Raw genomic sequence first — 15,865 nt, forward strand, 5'->3', positions numbered from 1 at the left:
CCGTTGAATCAGATTCGAAAAATGTACAGTGTAAGGTGCTGTTTGTTTTTTAAGATGTTTTTGTCTGAAGATCTGCGAACCATGTCTGTAAAGAAGATATGGTCTGAAGGTCTGTATGCTGAATAATGAAGACTGTTTGTTTTTAGGTCTGCAACATAACTTAATTCTGTCTGCAGCACTTAGAAGTACATTTCTAAGTCTGCGAGGCTGCAGACATAATAAGACATAATTTTATCTTATGTCTTCAAAAAAACAAACTGTCTGCAGTAAAAACATCTGCGGGCGCGCAGACATAAGACATAATAAGGTCTGCAGACAGGAAAACAAACACCACCTAACTTTTTAATGTGAAATCTAAATATTCCTCAGGTATTACCTACCCATTAAAATATTTTCACCATTAATAGTTTGTACGAAAGAAATTTGTAATTACAATCTTTATGAAAATATACTTACATATATATTTTCTTCAGATGTAACCATGGATTTAATGAGTTAATATGATATTAATCTCATTTTCTTTTCGGATTGAGCTAGAATAAGTAATCTTTAAAACTATTAGGAACCACATATTCTTCACAGAATATCAATGAAGTTATGGATCAATACTTCATCGTTCAATGTTGTTGGTATTCCTTAGTATCTATGGTGCGTATGATGTTGATATTTGTGGGACAGATTGTGATGTTGTGGTGTGGGATGCGGATGTTGCTGTTGATGGTGGCACCGTTGTTGCCGGTGATGCTGCTGGTGCTTGTAACATTTGCACCATATTCTCCAAAGCCACTACACGAGCGCGAAACTCGTTGACTTCTTCTATTACACCGGGGTGATTGTCGATTCGAATGAGCGGATAGATAACATCTAGAATTTGGTATAGTATATGATCATGACGAGATACTCTGGAGATGAGAGAGAAAATGGTTTTTCAAACAGGTTCGCCGGTAAGTGCTTTAGGTTCATCGTCAAGAGGGCAATATGGTGGGTGGAAGGGATCACCTTCTTCTTGTCTCTAATAATCAAGTAGACTACGAACCCATCCCCAATTCATCCAGAATTGGTGATGGCTAATCGGTTATTCCATTCCGGTTACACTGTCTTCGGAGCTTGAGTCGAAATCCATATCAGAATAGCTGTCGATATCTAAGGAATTTGAACTAGAAGCGAGTTCCGTCTTGTACGGTTAGATAAATGGTTTTCGATATGAAATGATTTCTGGATATCGGATGATATTCTAATTACATAGAATACCTATGTATAGTACAGAAGATCCCGTAGATTACGGAGGAAATTAAGGAAACGTGTCAGACGATATTTAATGTGATGGGATGTGAATTTGTCTGTACATCATCTATGCAATAATTTCAATAAGACATGTCGAGACTGAAAATGATAGGTAGATACTTTTTGACAAAGAACGGTAAGCAAAACTTTTGACATGCAGACCAAGTTCAAGTCCAGACTTATTAATGTATCCTAACAACTACCAGGTCAAAGTCCAGACTCATTAATGCATCCTAACAACTACCAGTTAAACACACTAATGCAAGACCTGGTTCGCTAAGACCAACGCTCTGATACCACCTGTAGTGACCCGTCCTTATCCACCTGGACGAAATCATCAACATCTGGTCCCATTGCTAGGTACTGTCCTAAATATGCCATGAATGACTCCAAGTAATATCTTTTAGATTGAGAAAATGCACAGCGGAAGACTTAATTCGTACCTGAGAATAAACATGCTTAAAAGTGTCAACCAAAAGGTTGGTGAGTTCATAGGTTTATCATAACAATCATTTCAATATATTAATAGACCACAAGATTTCCGTTTATAAATATATGTACACTCGTAAGTGTATAAAACCATTCTGCTTATGTTGAGGCCTCAGTAACCAACCTTAACAATAATATAATAAGTCATCTTCGCAAAGATGGATATGTACACTCACAAGTGTATAAATAATCCTCGAAGTACTAAACATCCGCCCACTAGTTCTTATGTCTAGTGCAGCCTACAGGATGGGGGTGTTAAACCCGATAGATCTATCTTTAGGATTCGTGCTTACATGCTCCTATAACATGTAACTAAATTACCTAGCACATCAATCCGCAGAATATTATTTTAAATCACTTGTCTCTATTTCGTAAAGCATTTATAAAATATCGCATGTATTCTCAGCCCAAAAAATGTAAATTGCAAAGCAATTAAAAAGGGAGCAAATGAAACTCACCATACTGTATTTTGTAGTAAAAATACATATGACGACATTGAACAAGTATAGGGTTGACCTCGGATTCACGAACCTATATCATTCATATATATATTAACACATATCACATTTAATCAACTAAGTTTATTTATTTTTTTATAATGTATTAAGATTAATATCTTTATATATTACATTAATTATATATTATAAATATGATGTATAATTTAATTAAGGTTATAATAATATATTAGTTAATATATATTAAGAACATGTTAGTACGTAATATTAGTATACTTGTAATATATTTTTTGATAAAAAAAAATTATTTGTTTGTTAAAATAATAATTATAATAGTACTAAAATAATATTAGTAAAGATAAAATAATAATAATAATTAGATTTAATAATGACAATAATAATAATAATATTGATAGTAATAATAACTACAAAAATGTTAATTTTACTACTAATGATAATAATGATAATAATTTTAATAATAATAATAATAATAAAAATTCTACCTCAGAGAGGAAGTAGCCCTTAAAAAAAATGCCCAAGTCCGGGTTTGAACTCACGACGTCCCGTTAACGCCTTTAACCAATCCTCATCTAATTATAATTCATCATCATCCATGCCATATATTACGATTTAACATAACATTCATCATTTCATACATTACGTATGATCATCCGAATCATAATTCTCGCTAATATCAATATCTAAATAATTATTTTCGTCACATAACAACATCTTTTCATCAACTTGATCAACTTCATCATCACCATACTATCGTCATTCGTTATGATCTCGAGCCTAATCGAAAAACAACTAGATAGTCCTTGGCCCAACACTTCAAATAGGGACGGCCCAATGTTACAACAGAATCATAGCATCCCATTTTGCCTCTCTTGGTCCAATATCTAAGAATGTAATATGGCCTAATGAAAACTAACGGCCCAACACATAAGCAATGTATAGGATTCGATTTTTTTTTTTAAATAAAACACGCCAAAGGCAACTTGCATACAACCACTCCCATCATTCATTATTCTATTTTTTTTAAACCGTTTTTAAATAAATCGTGGCAAGTGGGAGTTTAAAACAAAGCTTATTAGCTTTTCAACTTGTGGTGGGTTCTTGTCAGGTTATGTTAAAAGTAATAGAGCACGAGTTGCAGCATGATCAACCTCCTTCTTCTTGTGAACTTAATAAACTTTCGATAAAAGAAAAAAAAATATAATAGAAGTAGAAATCGATAGCGGGTAACAGTGGTGGGTTGTTGTATGTACGAATAGAAATAGAAACGATTTAAATATTGCAGGTGGTGATGACTAGTCGGTGGCAGCTATTGGCGGTTGGGTTTGAACAAGAAATAGGAAACAATTACGTAGGTGGTGATTATAGTTGAAACAGAATAAACGTGTATCAAGTGGGTTTAAAGATGGTTAATGATGTCGGGTTCACGGTGGTTTTCGTTGTTTTCCAACGAAACAGTAGCAACAAAGGATGAGAAAATAGTAAGTGTTCTTTGTTCTTTGGCCAAAACGGGAATGAAAACAATGATTTTAGCAGAAGGTGATATGGTAGCCGATGGTGGTGTTTGAGAAAAAAATATAGTGAAGATGGTGGCGAGGTAGATGATGGTGACCGTGGTCTTCTACGGTGGTCCTGTTGTTGAAGACGATGGAAACAAGAAGAACAAGGAGTGTGGTGGAGATGGTGAAGATTGGGAGTGATCGAGCATATGACTCATGTATGTATGTATCTTTAAAATATATATACATATATATATATATATATATATATATATATATATATATATATATATATATATATATATAATAGAGTAGGGTTTGAAAACATTAATTCAGAAACAGTAGTCCACTGTAATATCAATCATCAAACGAATAATGGAGCAGGTGTGTTGTATAATCTACTAGAATATCATAATGTTAATATTAATATATTAATTAATAATAATAATATAATATCTAATATCTAATATATAATAAAATATAAAAAAAACGAGTACCTTTTGAAAAAAAATGGCCGCATTCTTTTGTGATTTGTGTGGACACTCTTTTATATTAGTAATTTTAAATTTAGATCATGGATCGCTATTTGATGTCCCGTTAACAATAGTAAATGTCAAAAAGTCTAAAAAAAATTGCCAACTTTTTACACTAATTATCTTTATTTATTTTAGTCATTATGGTATAAAATTTGTTTATTAATTAATTAAAAATTAACTCAACTGTCCTTCTCATTTTTGAGTAAAATATAAAAAGTGTTAAAATTAAATAACTAGATCCTAAATACATTTTTAGTAAACCTAAATTTTATAGAATTCATTTTCGGATCACCGTTTATTTTAAAATCATATATGTTCGAATTAAATTTCTCTAAATAATAATCGGAACGTCCCACAAGTATTACAATCATTAAATAATTATATTTAATATACTCTATACATATATTTATATTTATTTTTATATGTATACACATTTATTTACAAATAATAGTTCGTGAATCGTCGAGAACAGTCGAAGGTCAATTGAATATATGAACATCGTTCCAAAATTTTTGAGACTCAACCTAAAAGATTTCTCTTATCGTGTCAAGAATATTAAATCCAATCGAGATTTTGGTTTAAAATTAGTCGAAATTTTCCGGGTCATTACAACTTGGGAGCCCGAAGAATTCGTGTTGGTTTATCTTCCCTCTTGTCATGCGGCTTGGATCGCGAGGACACGCTCTGATTCAAGTGGGGGAGAGTTGTAAGACCCTAATCTTCATTGTACAGCAGAGTATATAGAGTACATAAAGTGTGGTAATGATTGTGCAGTTAAACAGAAGTCAGAGAGCAATCTGAGCTTAGTGCGCGCCGCGCACACCAAAGGGAGCGTGCCGTGCACTCCCTACTGTAGCCGAGTTTTTGCTGTTTTAATGAGATATTTTGATGGGCAATTTGGTAATTTCACTTGTGGACGAGTTAAAGGCCAGTTGGTCAGTTGTGGAGTATCATTAACTCCATTATCAACAACCTTATCCCCTTTACTTAAATTTTAGAGTGAGAGTGTGATTCTTGAGTGAGAAAGCTTAAATCTAAGGGGAAGAAGTTGTTCTCGGACCAAAGTGCGGGTATTAAAGTTGTTCATCCCCTCTCTAGCTCCGTTGTGGTTGTAGTGGTATGTTCTAACTTTAATTTCCTTACTTTGATTTTGTGTAAGGGTTAGGGTTTGGGTAAATGAAGAACATAAAACCCATATTTGGTGATTTTGGGTGTTCTTGGGTAAGATGGAGTCATGAAGACTCATTGGTAACTAACCTAGGGTTTCAAAGTGGTAATTGATGTTTATGAGTCCTAATTGGTTAGTTAATTACTAGCACACCTAGTTAATTAGTAAATGGGTGTTAGATGGGTTAGTAGATAACCCGAAATGGGTATGTTGACTTTAAATTAGTCAAAGGGCTAATGATTGACCTAATTGGGAAATATGGGTATGAAATACCCTAATTGTGTAATGGTTAGTGTTGTTGGACCTTAATCACTAGCTTTTAAGTGATTAATGATGGTCTTGACCCCTAAAGGGCGGTTTTGGTGAAAACGGGGCATTTAATGCATTTAAGTCATTAAATGCACATGAGTGAAGTGTTGGTATTTAGTCCAACAAGTTTGTTTGTTGATCGAGTACTTATATTATTAGGTACCTTGCTTTGAAGCTTGTGGAGGTATAAATCGTCACCAAATCGTTAAGGTGAGTGGAATGATTATATGCATATGTATGTAAGGTATTTATTTGTATGCTATGGTATGAACCAAAGAGCCGGTAGTGCCATAGTATGTGCGACCGTGCTATGATGTGAACCAAAGAGCCGGTAGCATCATAGTACGTGTGTTATAGTGTGAACCAAAGAGCCGGTAGCGCTATTGCACGATTTGTTAGGGTGTGAACCAAAGAGCCGGTAGCACCTTAGCATTGTTAGAGTGTGAACCAAAGAGCCGGTAGCACTCTAGCGTGAGTATGACTCGAGTTGTGATGTGAACCAAAGAGCCGGTAGCATCATGACAAATGCGTATGGTGTGAACCAAAGAGCCGGTAGCACCATGACGCGAGAATGGTTAACCCCAAACACCATGCTCATAGTGTCGTTTGGAATTTAAACTAGTGTGGTCAAAACTCGGACTTTCGTATGAAACTCGTAAAACGGCCGATGTGGGCCCCGTTTTGTAAAACTCGTTTTATGTTTGAATCGTATGAGTTTTTCATATTAGAACATGTTGTGTAAAGCGTTTCGTCTAAATATGTCAGGAAGTGGGAGATCTTTATTCGAAAAGTTGAAAATTTGGACAGAACTGAAAATAGGCCTGTGCGCGCCGCGCACCCTGAGGTGGTGCGCGTGGCGTACTCCCCTGTAAAAAAAAATTTACTTTATGCGTGTTCGATTGTATATTGGGTTGGGTCGTTACACATTTGAAGTTAATGAAAGTGAAGATTTTCGTAAGTATATTCCGTTAAAATTATCGTTATCAATTTTTTATCGTTATTATTATATTTGTATGTTTTTATTTTTATGTTTACCCTAGTATAATGAGTAGCTAAATTTCCCTAGTGTTTGCTTAGATGTAGAGCCCCTAGTGAATTGGATTGTTATCATTTGTAAAAATTAAAATGTAACTTAAGTATTTTTAACATTGAGCCTAGCTAGGAGAACCATTATTATATATTTAGATATTTAACCCTTGTCACTTAATTTATTAGATTCAAATAACGAAAGTTATTTTATTGATATAAATTAAGCTTCAACATTAATAATGATTTAGACGAACTTATGAACAATTTATTAACACTAAATTAGAAATAAAGTTCGGTGGTTTGGGTAATATCATTAGGTATATAATAGTGAAATTGTAAAAAGGGAAACCGTTATGATTTGAGTTTTGGCGAAAGTCAAAACTGGGTTAGGTCTCAATTTAAATACTTGGAGAATAGTAACTACCTAAATAAGATCAAATGAAAATTAGATTTAATTTAGTTAGTCGTAACTTTATATATTCGAAAGAAAAATATAAAGTTTTGTACTAAAACATTTTAATAGAGCTTAAATTTAAAACAATCCATGGATCTAGAGGTAATACATTTAAGTAAACACTACCTTTAAAAATTATATATCACTTTTCTAAATTTTTATCATTTAAGTAAATTAAAATTAATTTCTATTTATATTTACATACATAATTACGTATTAATGTATTATTTTTTAATAATTGTAGGTTTTGTAATTTTATATTATTTTCTATTAAGTAATTTAGTTTAATCAATTAAGTTGTTTTTATTTTTATTTTATTATTGTTATTATATAATTCCTAATCAAAAACTCCTTTTAAACTAGTTTAACATTAAAGACTATTAAGAACCATTAAACACTCCGCCTCCCTGTGGAACGAATCGGATTTACCAATAAAACTAAACTACGCGAATAGGACTAGTTGCCTATATATGTGTGAAATCAACCCGAATTCATTAAAACACCATATATACAATAAATCAATTCATGTAACAAAACAACTCAAATCCGTTCAAAATAAAGGTTACGATCGAGCACATCAACTTTTTGGCACCGCTGCCAGGGAGTTGCAGTTAAATAAATAGATAATTTTTCTGATTCGTAGTAGTAGTTGGATTTATACGTGGACTGGGTTATTGGAGCCAAACAGTACCCAATTATATTGGGACCAAACGAATCCTGCCCCTCTGCTGCATCTTTTAGCTATTCGAAACGTGGTCAAAATCAGAAGGAAAATATGTTTGTTTAAAGGTTTTTATCATTGTTTTTATGTTATTCGATCCTCTCGTGGAAATTCATTTCCAAGAAAGTTCAATGTTTATGAATAAATCCTTTAGATCTTTGTACAATTTCTCAATTGTATGACCCGTTCAGGAAATCCTAAACTCGTTAAACTTAATCCGGAACCTCAAGGAATTAATAAAGGACAAAAACAACAAAAAGAAGTAGGAAGTACTAGTAATTTTAAAACAACGAAAAACACTAAAAAGAAACAAGTAAGTAACACTAGAAAAGCTTTTGGTGTTATGATTTCATAATAGAAATTAATGCATGAATTTACGTTCCTCAAACACTAAATTAACTCCTCCATATCCTGAACCCGAAAGAGAATTTCACGAACGTTTAAGAGCTCGAGAAGTAGAGTCTCTCACCGAGGATTTAGAATCACTTTCATTAGACTCTAACTCTGAACCAGATATTCAACCAATCATAGAGCCAGTTATTAAGAAATTAGAAGAGATGGCTGTTACAAATCAAACGATGGAAGCATTAATGAAGGCGACAAGAACAGGTCAAGGCCACGCAATTATCCAACCTACGATGACTGACGGCTTTGAAATAAAAGGTCAATTCCTTCACATGGTGACTAATACATGCCAATTCAGTGGAGCTCCAAATGAGGATGCTAATGAGCATCTTCGTAAGTTTGTAAGCATTTGCAAACTATTCAAAATCAAGGATGTCTCCTTGATAGCTGGAAGTTCTCCAAAAGTATGAAAAGCTGGAGGACTTTGTACCATCCATTCCGGTGTGGTTGGATTCTTTACCTGACCAACTACCTAATACTACGCAGGCTCATACTAATTGCCCTTGCACTGATACCAGTAAGGGGAGCGTCGGCCAGAAGATAAGGGGAAAAATCGCCGGATTCCAAAAATGTGGGAATAAAGAGTATTAACAGAAAAGATTTCATCTTTCCTTGATGAAGTCGCATGTTTGAAAATCTTTCCATGGTCCCTAAAAGACGATGCAAGAGATTGGTTAGACTCGTCACCAGAAGGTTATATCGAAGATTGGAATGATATGATGGACAAGTTTTTGTCAGAATTCTTCCCTGCTTCAAAAGTAGCAAAATTGCAAAGTGATATAAATCATTTCAAACAAAAGCTTAATGAGACTCTTTCTGAAGCTTGGACCCGATTCAACAAAATGCTGAGGGTATGTCCTCAACACGGGTTGAATACATTCCAAAAAGTCCAAATATTCTATAAAGGAGTCAATGTGGCTACTAGAAAAGATATAGATGTTGCAGCTGGAGGTTCGATCATGAAGAAAACACCAGAAGACGCTCACACAATCATTGCCGATATAGCAGCACATTCCCATAATTGGCATCAAGAAATAGAATTCTCTAGATCATCAACCGTTGCTAATATCGAAAGCAATGATGAAATTGCTTCCTTAAAAGTTCAAATGGCAAATCAAGCAAGACAAATTGAGAAAGTAACCAAGAAAATGCATGCTATCAGGGTAGGATGTGAACTGTGCCAAGGTCCCCATCTTACTAGAGATTGTGATAAAACAACGATGGAAGAGCAAGCGAATTTCTTAGGTTACTTGCGAAAAGGTGAAATGAATTTCAACGATTTTCCAACGATAGAAGAAAATAACCGGAAATATCCTCCAATTAACAACTATCAAATAGGAGGACCTTCAGGTTTAAACAATAATTACCAAGGAGGAAATCTGGTTTACCAAAATAACCAGAATTTCCCAAATCAAAATCAAAGAAATGCACCACCAGGTTACAATAACCTAAACAACCGAAATCAACCTCAACGAATTTTTCAAAATAATTTCCAACACAATCAAACACAACCACCACCACAAGCACTTATACAACCACAACCCAAGAAGAAATCCGGTTTAGAAGATCTCTTGAGAGATTTTATGGTTAAACACGAGCAAACTGTGGAAATTCAAACTCAGCAAATTCGAAATCAACAAGCTACGATTCAGAATTTAGAAAGAGATGTTGGAAGGATCTCACAGTTACTAGCAGAGAGACCACCAGGCGCTCTCCCCTCAAATACTCAAGTGAATCCCAACAACAGTCAAATAAGGAATGAGTAAGTAAATTCCATAACTACGAAAAGTGGGTTAACCATTAACCCCGATATTCCAAAGCCTCCTGCTCGTGTTCCTATTCCTAACGAAAAAGAGTCTTCGGTGGAAGAAGATAAAGTACCAACCACAAGTGCACCTAAAACTCAACCGCCATTAAAAGAATACAAACATCCAATTCCATACCCACAACGTTTGAAGAAAGATAAATTACAAGCACAGTACAACAAGTTTTCCGAAATGATTAAGCAAATTTGTATCAATGTACCACTTGTAGATGTTCTTGCGGGTATGCCAAATTATGGAAGGTTTATCAAGGATCTCATAGCCGATAAAGGTAAATATGAAGAAGTTTCAACCACATTCTTGAATGAGGAATGCTCAGCAATTTTGCAAAAGCAAAAGATGCCACCGAAACTCGGAGATCCTGGTAGTTTCATTATTCCGTGTCTGATGGGAGATTCAGTAATGTACGATGCATTAGCTGATTTAGGGGCAAGTATTAATCTTATGCCACACTCCTTGTACTTAAAACTAAACCTAGGTGATCTAAAACTAACTAAGATGTGTATACGCCTAGCCGATAGAACTTTTAACTATCCTATTGGTATTGCCAAAAACCTACCGGTTAAAGTTAATGATTTAATCTTTCCTGCCGATTTCATTGTCCTTGAAATGGAAGAAGATAGTAAGGTTCCCCTAATTCTAGGGCGACCTTTTCTAAATACCGCTGACGCAATTGTGCGTGTTAACGATAAAAAACTTAGTCTAGGTGTAGGGGAAGATAGAGTTACCTTAAACATAGATAAAGCTATGAAACAACCTATCTCCTCCGATGACGAATGTTTTAAAGTAGACATTATTGATTGTTGTGTTGAAAAAGAATTGCAAGAATTACTAAATATAGACACCTCGAACTTCACCCCAATGAGTGAAAGCGATGAATTTGATGTAGAGCTTGAACTTGACGAATTGTTGAAAGTAGTCATCGATGAAGATTGCTGTGAGGAAGAAATTCTCAAGGAAGATGAACCCTTTGAAGAAATTACCGATGGTAATAGGTTCCGAATAAAATCTTCCTTAGAAGAACCACCCACCTTGGAACTTAAAGAACTCCCGAAACATTTGGAGTATGCTTATCTCCAAGGTACGTCACAATTACCAGTTATAATCTCATCAAAACTCTCCGATAACGAAAAGAGTAGGTTAATGTCCGTTCTAAAAACTCATAAGAAAGCAATTGCTTGGAAAACAACCGATATTCCAGGGATTAACCCCGCTTATTGTACTCATAAGATTCTAATGGAAGAAGATTTTAAACCCGTGGTACAAAAACAACGAAGGTTAAACCCTAACATGAAAGAAGTTGTCAAAAAGGAGGTTATCAAGTTACTTGATGCCGGGTTAATATACCCTATATCCGATAGCCCATGGGTTAGTCCTGTTCAAGTAGTACCCAAGAAAGGGGGTACAACTGTCGTCCTTAATGATAAGAATGAACTCGTTCCTACAAGAATAGTCACTGGTTGGAGAGTCTGTATAGACTACCGTCGTCTAAACGATGCCACAAGGAAAGATCATTTCCCACTTCCTTATATTGACCAAATGCTAGAACGTTTAGCGGGAAAAGAGTACTATTGTTTCCTTGATGGATTCTCCGATTATTTTCAAATTCCCATTGATCCAAAAGACCAAGATAAGACAACTTTTACTTGTCCATTTGGTACATTCGCATACCGACGAATGCCGTTCGGATTATGCAACGCGCCAGGCACTTTTCAAAGGTGTATGATGGCAATATTTCACGACATGATAGAAGGAAGTATGGAAGTCTTTATGGACGATTTCTCTATTTTTGGAGACTCCTTCGATTCATGCCTTTCAAACCTCGAGCGAATGTTAATTCGTTGTGAGGAATCAAATCCTGTTTTAAATTGGGAAAAATGCCACTTCATGGTGAAGGAAGGCATTGTTTTAGGACACAAGATTTCTCGACATGGAATGGAAGTAGACAAAGCTAAGATCAATGTAATCTCAAAGCTTCCTCCTCCAACTAACGTTAAAGGAATTCGTAGTTTCTTAGGTCATGCGGGATTCTATCGACGATTCATAAAGGACTTTCCCAAAATCGCTCAACCCATGACTAAACTTCTTGAGAAAGACAGTACATTCGACTTCAATGACTAATGCTTACAAGCTTTCTCCATTCTAAAAGATAAACTTACGAATGCGCCTATCATAGTATCTCCCAATTGATCCAAACCATTTGAACTAATGTGTGATGCTAGTGATTTCGCACTAGGAGCCATTTTAGGACAACGCCAAGATAACAAATTTCAACCAATATATTATGCAAGTAAAACACTAACAGGAGCACAATTCAACTATACGACTACAGAAAAAGAACTCCTTGTAATTGTATTTGCTTTTGATAAATTTAGATCATATCTTGTGTTATCCAAAATGATTGTTTTTACCGATCATTCAGCCTTAAAGTACTTGTTCAAGAAACAAGATGCAAAACCTAGATTGATACGTTGGATTCTTCTCTTACAAGAATTTGATATAGAAATCAAGGATAAAAAGGGTGCTGAAAATCTCGCTGCTGATCACCTGTCTCGTCTTGAGAATCCCGACCTAGAAAAACTAGATGAGTCAGTTATTCATGACACTTTTCCCGATGAGTTTCTAATGAGAATAGAAACCGAATTTGAAGTTCCATGGTTTGCAGATTTTCCAAACTATCTCGCCGCAGGAGTATTAATTAAAAACCAAACGTACCAGCAAAAGAAGAAATTCTTTGCTGACTTAAAGTTTTACTTCTGGGAACACCCTAATCTTTTTCGAATAGGAGCGGATTGAAAGGACCCGTCCTAATCCATCCGGACGAAGTCCATATCGATTATAAACGAATCACAACAGTTGATTACATCGCGAGGTACTTGACCTCTATATGATACATATTACAAACATTGCATTCGTTTTTGAAAAGACAATATTTCATTACATCGAAAATGGACGGCATGCATACCATTTTATAATATCTAACTATAATTAACTTAATAATAATCTTGATGAACTCAACGACTCGAATGCAACGTCTTTTGAAATATGTCATAAATGACTCCAAGTAATATCTTTAAAATGAGCAATTGCACAGCGAAAGATTTCTTTCATACCTGAGAACAAACATGCTTTCAAGTGTCAACCAAAAGGTTGGTGAGTTCATTAGTTTAACATAAATAATCATCTCATAATTTTAATAGACCACAAGATTTCATATTTCCATTTCTCATAAACATACGTCCCATGCATAGAGACAAAAATATCATTCATATGGATTGAACACCTGGTAATCGACATTCACAATATGTATATAAGAATATCCCCATCATTCCGGGATCCTCCTTCAGACATGATATAAATTTTGAAGTACTAAAGCATCCGGTACTTTGGATGGGGCTTGTTGGGCCCGATAGATCTATCTTTAGAGTTCGCGTCAATTAGGGTGTCTGTTCCCTAATTCTTAGATTACCAGACTAAATAAAAAGGGGCATATTCGATTTCGATAATTCAACCATATAATGTAGTCTTGATTACTTGTGTCTATTTTGTAAAACAGTTATAAAAACAGCGCATGTATTCTCAGTCCCAAAAATATATATTGCAAAAGCATTTAAAAGGGGAATAATGAAACTCACCTAATGTATTTTGTAGTAAAAATACATAGAACGACATTGAACAAGTATAGGGTTGGCCTTGGATTCATGAACCTATATCATTTGTATATTCATTAATACATATAACCGTACTCAAACAATTTCATAAACTATCTCTTTATATATTATTTACTTATTTTTTGAATGTATATATATTTGTAAATGATTATTATTTATATAATTATATATTTATGTTGTACATATATTTAAAATAGTTAATATCTATATATTTAATTATATTAATATATCTATATATATATTTATATGGTTGGTATTAATGGTAACAATATTAATACTAATAATATTAATAATTATAAAATATCCATTTTACTACTAATGATAATATTATGTAATTGAATTATTATAGTAATACAAACAATTAACTTAACCCTAGTAATAATAATAATAACCCTATTGATAATGATAATCATGTTTGTAATAATAATTGTAAATGTGGTGATAATACTAATTCAATGATAATAATAATAATTTGTAGTATGATACTTTCAATAATACTTAACTTGACGATAATAATAATATTATACATTTTAGCAATTATAATCATAATAATAATATTTACTACTTGTTTGGTGATGATAATAACAATATACTAATTTTAATACTAACGATAATAACTACAACAATAATAACAATAATAATAATAATAATAATAATAATAATAATAATAATAATAATAATAATAATAATAATAATAATAATAATAATAATAATAATAATAATAATAATAATAATATGAAACTACCTTTAAAGGTTTAAAAGAAATGGTAGACTGTCCAAGCCGGAACTCGAACCCTCGACCTTCCGTTCACGCACCAACGCTCTAGACCGTTGGGCTGTTGCCCATTTTCTCAAATAAACTCCTATCTAATTTCCTTTAACCCACACCTGCTGTTACCCTTCTTCTTCCTCTAACTTCCAATCAACAGAGACCCATATCCATTTAATTGTTAAACTTATTTAGGTTATTCCTTAATATTATAATTAATTATTGTTACTTGTTGTATTTATAAAAAATGATAAAGAAAGAAAAATAAAAAATAAAAAAAACAGAAAGCAACCTGCTGTTCAACGAGTAGGATAGAAAAAAAAATTTGATTTTTAAGTTTAAGTTCATTTTATAAAAATATTATAACATAAATTAGGTTTCAATTGCTTCATATAAACACTAGAAATTATCAATTTAACTTCATTTGAAACAGATGATTCAAATTTGATTATGGAAAAATCTTTGACTTTTTGAATTATAATCTTTGACTCGAAAATTCTAACTCAATAAAACGAATTGGAACTTCAAATTTTGCAGAAAGTTTGTGTGAATGATTCTTAACAATACTACATTAATAGATTTTTAAAATTCATTCTAATTTAAATAAATGATTATCATTGTCAAGAACATAATAAACTTGAAATTAAATTTTAAGTTTTTGAATGTTTTAGATAATAATTATAATATGAATTATGCTCTAAATCATTCTTAGAAACTATCTGAATCATCAATTAAACTTAAAACATGAAAACAAATTCGAATTTTTACCTTGAACGATTTGGTTGACTTTTTGAAAGTAATCTTTGACTCAACAATTCGTAATCGATATTGGATATTGAGATTTGAAACTTTGCAGATAGATTCAAAAGAGGTTTTCTAACCTTTCTGTATTTTTAGATTTTACTAATTGGTTTGAAATCGAAGTATGAAGAAATTTGTCAAGAACAGAGATTATCTGGGTATCTTTCTGTTCTTGTTTTATATAAATTTTTCTTTTATAAATCATAGTTGTAAATAATGATGTAATTGATAATGAAATTGGAGAGTAGAATGATTGTGATCAAGTTTTGAAACAATTATTGTCGATGCAGAGATTATACTCTTGGTACAGAAATATAAATAAATAAATATAGAGAAGAAGATTTATAACTGAATTTGGATTTATCTTGATGTTTGGATTCTGATTCGTACAATGGTTTAGACAGATAAAAAAATCATCAATAGGAAGACAACGA

This window comes from Rutidosis leptorrhynchoides, chromosome 9, assembly GCF_046630445.1.
Source record: "Rutidosis leptorrhynchoides isolate AG116_Rl617_1_P2 chromosome 9, CSIRO_AGI_Rlap_v1, whole genome shotgun sequence".
Lineage (NCBI taxonomy): Eukaryota > Viridiplantae > Streptophyta > Magnoliopsida > Asterales > Asteraceae > Rutidosis > Rutidosis leptorrhynchoides.